The sequence below is a fragment of the Oncorhynchus keta genome, unplaced genomic scaffold, assembly GCF_023373465.1.
Source record: "Oncorhynchus keta strain PuntledgeMale-10-30-2019 unplaced genomic scaffold, Oket_V2 Un_scaffold_17308_pilon_pilon, whole genome shotgun sequence".
NCBI classification, from domain to species: domain Eukaryota; kingdom Metazoa; phylum Chordata; class Actinopteri; order Salmoniformes; family Salmonidae; genus Oncorhynchus; species Oncorhynchus keta.
The window spans coordinates 176150-182500 of NW_026290820.1; positions in this window are offsets into that span (position 1 = coordinate 176150).

Sequence of the window (6351 nt, forward strand, 5' to 3'; positions counted from 1 at the left end):
AGCATAAATATGGGTTGTATTTACAATGGTGTTTGTTCTTCACTGGTTGCCCTTTTCTCGTGGCAACAGGTCACAAATCTTGCTGCTGTGATGGCACACTGTGGAATTTCACCCAGTAGGTATGGGAGTTTTTCAAAATTGGATATGTTTTCGAATTCTTTGTGGATCTGTGTGATCTGGGGAAATATGTCTCTCTAATATGGTCATACATTGGGCAGGAGGTTAGGAAGTGCAGCTCAGTTTCCACCTCATTTTGTGGGCAGTGAGCACATAGCCTGTCTTCTCTTGAGAGCCATGTCTGCCTACGGCGGCCTTTCTCAATAGCAAGGCTATGCTCACTGAGTCTGTACATAGTCAAAGCTTTCCTTAATTTTGGGTCAGTCACAGTGGTCAGGTATTCTGCCACTGTGTACTCTCTGTGTAGGGCCAAATAGCATTCTAGTTTGCTCTGTTTTTTTGTTAATTCTTTCCAATGTGTTAAGTAATTATCTTTTTGTTTTCTCATGATTTGGTTGGGTCTAATTGTGCTGTTGTCCTGGGGCTCTGTAGGGTGTGTTTGTGTTTGTGAACAGAGCCCCAGGACCAGCTTGCTTAGGGGACTCTTCTCCAGGTTCATCTCTCTGTTTGTGATGGCTTTGTTATGGAAGGTTTGTGAATCGCTTCCTTTTAGGTGGTTGTAGAATTTAATGGCTCTTTTCTGGATTTTGATAATTAGTGGGTATCGGCCTAATTCTGCTCTGCATGCATTATTTGGTGTTTTACGTTGTACACGGAGGATATTTTTGCAGAATTCTGCGTGCAGAGTCTCAATTTGGTGTTTGTCCCATTTTGTGAAGTCTTGGTTGGTGAGCGGACCCCAGACCTCACAACCATAAAGGGCAATGGGCTCTATGACTGATTCAAGTATTTTTAGCCAAATCCTAATTGGTATGTTGAAATTTATGTTTCTTTTGATGGCATAGAATGCCCTTCTTGCCTTGTCTCTCAGATCGTTCACACCTTTGTGGAAGTTACCTGTGGCGCTGATGTTTAGGCCAAGGTATGTATAGTTTTTGTGTGCTCTAGGGCAACAGTGTCGAGATGGAATTTGTATTTGTGGTCCTGGTGACTCGACCTTTTTGGAACACCATTATTTTTGTCTTACTGAGATTTACTGTCAGGGCCCAGGTCTGACAGAATCTGTGCATAAGATCTAGGTGCTGCTGTAGGCCCTCCTTGGTTGGTGACAGAAGCACCAGATCATCAGCAAACAGCAGACATTTGACTTCGGATTCTAGCAGGGGAGGCCGGGTGCTGCAGACTTTTCTAGTGCCCGCGCCAGTTCGTTGATATATATGTTGAAGAGGGTGGGGCTTAAGCTGCATCCCTGTCTAACCCCACGACCCTGTGTGAAGAAATGTGTGTGTTTTTGCCAATTTTAACTGCACACTTGTTGTTTGTGTACATGGATTTTATAATGTCATATGTTTTACCCCCAACACCACTTTCCATCAGTTTGTATAGCAGACCCTCATGCCAAATTGAGTCGAAGGCTTTTTTGAAATCAACAAAGCATGAGAAGACTTTGCCTTTGTTTTGGTTTGTTTGGTTGTCAATTAAGGTGTGCAGGGTGAATACATGGTCTGTTGTACGGTAATTTGGTAAAAAGCCAATTTGACATTTGCTCAGTACTCTCTCTCTCTCTCTCTCTCTCTCTCTCTCTCTCTCTCTCTCTCTCAATTCAATTCAATTCAAGGGCTTTATTGGCATGGGAAACATGTGTTAACATTGCCAAAGCAAGTGAGGTAGATAATATATAAAGTGAAATAAACAATAAAAATCAACAGCAGACATCACACATACAGAATATTCAAAACAATAAATACATTACAAATGACATATTATATATATACAGTGTTTTAACAATGTACAAATGGTTAAAGGACACAATATAAAATAAATAAGCATAAATATGGGTTGTATTTACAATGGTGTTTGTTCTTCACTGGTTGCCCTTTTCTCGTGGCAACAGGTCACAAATCTTGCTGCTGTGATGGCACACTGTGGAATTTCACCCAGTAGATATGGGAGTTTTTCAAAATTGGATTTGTTTTTCGAATTCTTTGTGGATCTGTGTAATCTGAGGGAAATATGTCTCTCTAATATGGTCATACATTGGGCAGGAGGTTAGGAAGTACAGCCCAGTTTCCACCTCATTTTGTGGGCAGTGAGCACATAGCCTGTCTTCTCTTGAGAGCCATGTCTGCCTACGGCGGCCTTTCTCAACAGCAAGGCTATGCTCACTGAGTCGGTACATAGTCAAAGCTTTCCTTAATTTTGGGTCAGTCACAGTGGTCAGGTATTCTGCCGCTGTGTGCTCTCTATGTAGGGCCAAATAACATTCTAGTTTGCTCTGTTTTTTTGTTCATTCTTTCCAATGTGTCAAGTAATTATCTTTTTGTTTTCTCATGATTTGGTTGGGTCTAATTGTGCTGCTGTCCTGGGACTCTGTAGGGTGTGTTTGTGGTTGTGAACAGAGCACCAGGACCAGCTTGCTTAGGGGACTCTTCTCCAGGTTCATCTCTCTGTAGGTGATGGCTTTGTTGTGGAAGGTTTGGGAATCGCTTCCTTTTAGGTGGTTATAGAATTTAACAGCTCTTTTCTGGATTTTGATAATTAGTGGGTATCGGCCTAATTCTGCTCTGCATGCATTATTTGGTGTTCTACGTTGTACACGGAGGATATTTTTGCAGAATTCTGCGTGCAGAGTCTCAATTTGGTGTTTGTCCCATTTTGTGAAGTCTTGGTTGGTGAGTGGACCCCAGACCTCATAACCATAAAGGGCAATGGGCTCTATGACTGATTCAAGTAGTTTTAGCCAGATCCTAATTGGTATGTTGAAATTTATGTTCCTTTTGATGGCATAGAATGCCCTTCTTGCCTTGTCTCTCAGATCGTTCACAGCTTTGTGGAAGTTACCTGTGGCGCTGATGTTTAGGCCAAGGTATGTGTAGTTTTTGTGTGCTCTAGGGCAACAGTGTCTAGATGGAATTTGTATTTGTGGTCCTGGTGACTGGACCTTTTTGGAACACCATTATTTTGGTCTTACTGAGATTTACTGTCAGGGCCCAGGTCTGACAGAATCTGTGCATAAGATCTAGGTGCTGTTGTAGGCCCTCCTTGGTTGGTGACAGAAGTACCAGATCATCAGCAAACAGCAGACATTTGACTACGGATTCTAGTAGGGTGAGGCCAGGTGCTGCAGACTTTTCTAGTGCCCGCGCCAATTCGTTGATATATATGTTGAAGAGGGTGGGGCTTAAGCTGCATCCCTGTCTAACCCCACGACCCTGTGTGAAGAAATGTGTGTGTTTTTGCCAATTTTAACTGCACACTTGTTGTTTGTGTACATGGATTTTATAATGTCGTATGTTTTACCCCCAACACCACTTTCCATCAGTTTGTATAGCAGACCCCAGTGCCAAATTGAGTCAAAGGCTTTTTGAAATCAACAAAGCATGAGAAGACTTTGCCTTTGTTTTGGTTTGTTTGGTTGTCAATTAGGGTGTGCAGGGTGAATACATGGTCTGTTGTACGGTAATTTGGTAAAAGTCTCTCTCTCTCTCTCTCTCTCTCTCTCTCTCTCTCTCTCTCTCTCTCTCTCTCTCTCTCTCTCTCTCTCTCTCTCTCTCTCTCTCTCTCTCTCTCTCTCTCTCTCTCTCTCTGTGTCTCTCAATTCAATTCAAGGGGCTTTATTGGCATGGGAGACATGTAGAAGATTGGGGAAGATGCCAGAGCTAAGGATGATGTTAAAGAGTTTAAGTATAACTCATTTTAATTTGTGGTCTGTATATTTGACCATTTCAGTTAGGATACCATCCCACCCCACAAGTATTTTTCAGGTTGGAGGGTTTGAGAATCCAGTGGGTCCTGGTCTTTAATAGTTGAATCTAAGATTTGTATTTGATCATGTATATGTTTTTGCTGTTTGTTCTTTGTTATAGATCCAGAAAGACCAGAGAAGTGGTTTACCCAGACATCATTTCTGCTCTGGGTAGATAACTCTTTGTGTTGTTGTTTGTTTAGTGTTTAGCAGTTTTCCCAGAAGTGCTTAGAGTCTATGGATTCTTCAATTAAATTGAGCTGATTTCTGACGTGCTGTTCCTTCTTTTTCCGTAGTGTATTTCTGTATTGTTTTAGTGATTTCCCGTAGTGAAAACCCAGGTTTTCTGGGTCTCTATGTTTTTGGTTAGACAAGTTTCTCAATTTCTTTCTTAGGTTTTTGCATTCTTCATCAAACCATTTGTCATTGTTGTTCATTTTCTCAGGTTGTCTGCTTGTAATTTATTTTTATTTTGATAGGGAAGCTGAGAGGTTAAATATACTGTTTAGGTTTTCTACTGCCAAGTTTACACCTTCACTACCACAGTGGAACGTCCAGGAAAATGTCTAGAAGGGATTGAATTAGTTGTCGCCTAATTGTTTTTTGGGGGTAGATTTCCAGACTACTTTCCTTCCATTTATAGCATTTCTTAATATTATTTAGTTCCTTTTTAATTTAACATTTTATTTATCCTTTATTTAACTAGGATGGTCAGTTAAGAGCAAGTTCTTATTTACAATGACGGCCTACCCCGGGCCAAACCCGGACGACGCTGACCTACCCCGGGCCAAACCCGGATGACGCTGACCTACCCCGGGCCAAACCCGGATGACGCTGACCTACCCCGGGCCAAACCCGGATGACGCTGACCTACCCCGGGCCAAACCCGGACGACGCTGACCTACCCCGGGCCAAACCCGGACGACGCTGACCTACCCCGGGCCAAACCCGGACGACGCTGACCTACCCCGGGCCAAACCCGGACGACGCTGGTCTACCCGGGCCAAACCCGACGACGCTGGCCTACCCGGGCCAAACCCGGACATAGTTGGCCTACCCCGGGTCAAACCCGGACGACGCTGGCCTACCCGGGCCAAACCCGGACGTGTGCTGGCCTACCCGGGCCAAACCCGGACAGCTGGTCGCCACCCGGGCCAAACCCGGACGACGCTGGCCTACCCCGGGCCAAACCCGGACGACGCTGGCCTACCCGGGTCAAACCCGGACGACGCTGGCCTACCCGGGCCAAACCCGGACGACGCTGGCCTACCCCGGGCCAAACCCAGACGACGCTGTCCTACCCTGGGCCAAAGGACGACGCTGTCCTACCCCGGGCCAAACCCGGACGTGCTGACCTACCCCGGGCCAAACCTGGACGACGCTGGTCTACCCGGGCCAAACCCGGACGACGCTGGTCTACCCCGGGCCAAACCCGGACGACGCTGGCCTACCCGGGCCAAACCTGGGACGCTGGTCTACCCCGGGCCAAACCTGGACGACGCTGGCCTACCCCGGGCCAAACCTGGACGACGCTGGCCTACCCCGGGCCAAACCTGGACGACGCTGGCCTACCCGGGCCAAACCTGGACGACGCTGACCTACCCCGGGCCAAACCCGGATGACGCTGACCTACCCCGGGCCAAACCCGGACGACGCTGACCTACCCCGGGCCAAACCGGGACGACGCTGCTGACCTACCCCGGGCCAAACCCGGATGACGCTGGCCTACCCTGGGCCAAACCTGGACAACGCTGGTCTACCCTGGGCCAAACCCGGACGACGCTGGCCTACCCCGGGCCAAACCTGGACGACGCTGGCCTACCCTGGGCCAAACCCGGACGACGCTGGCCTACCCCGGGCCAAACCCGGACGACGCTGGCCTACCCTGGGCCAAACCCGGATGACGCTGGCCTACCCTGGGCCAAACCTGGACAACGCTGGTCTACCCTGGGCCAAACCCGGACGACGCTGGCCTACCCCGGGCCAAACCCGGACGACGCTGGCCTACCCCGGGCCAAACCCGGACGACGCTGACCTACCCCGGGCCAAACCCGGATGACGCTGGCCTACCCTGGGCCAAACCCGGATGACGCTGGCCTACCCTGGGCCAAACCTGGACAACGCTGGTCTACCCTGGGCCAAACCCGGACGACGCTGGCCTACCCCGGGCCAAACCCGGACGACGCTGGCCTACCCCGGGCCAAACCCGGACGACGCTGGGCCAATTGTGCGCCCCCCTTTCAGACTTCCAGCCGGTTGTGATACCCAGCGTCCGACAGAGATGTGACCTGTATTTGTTGGTTATGATGTCATAGTTGAGTCTAGATTGGGGAGGGAATGCTGTCACCTCCAGGCAGGTGTTTGTCCCCGTTGTGTGCTGAGGGTGTCAGGTTCTTGTCCGGTTCTGGCATTGATGTCGCCACAGACGAGTACATGTCCCTGGGTCTGGTAATGATTGAATTCCCCCTCCAGGATGGAGAAGCTGTCTT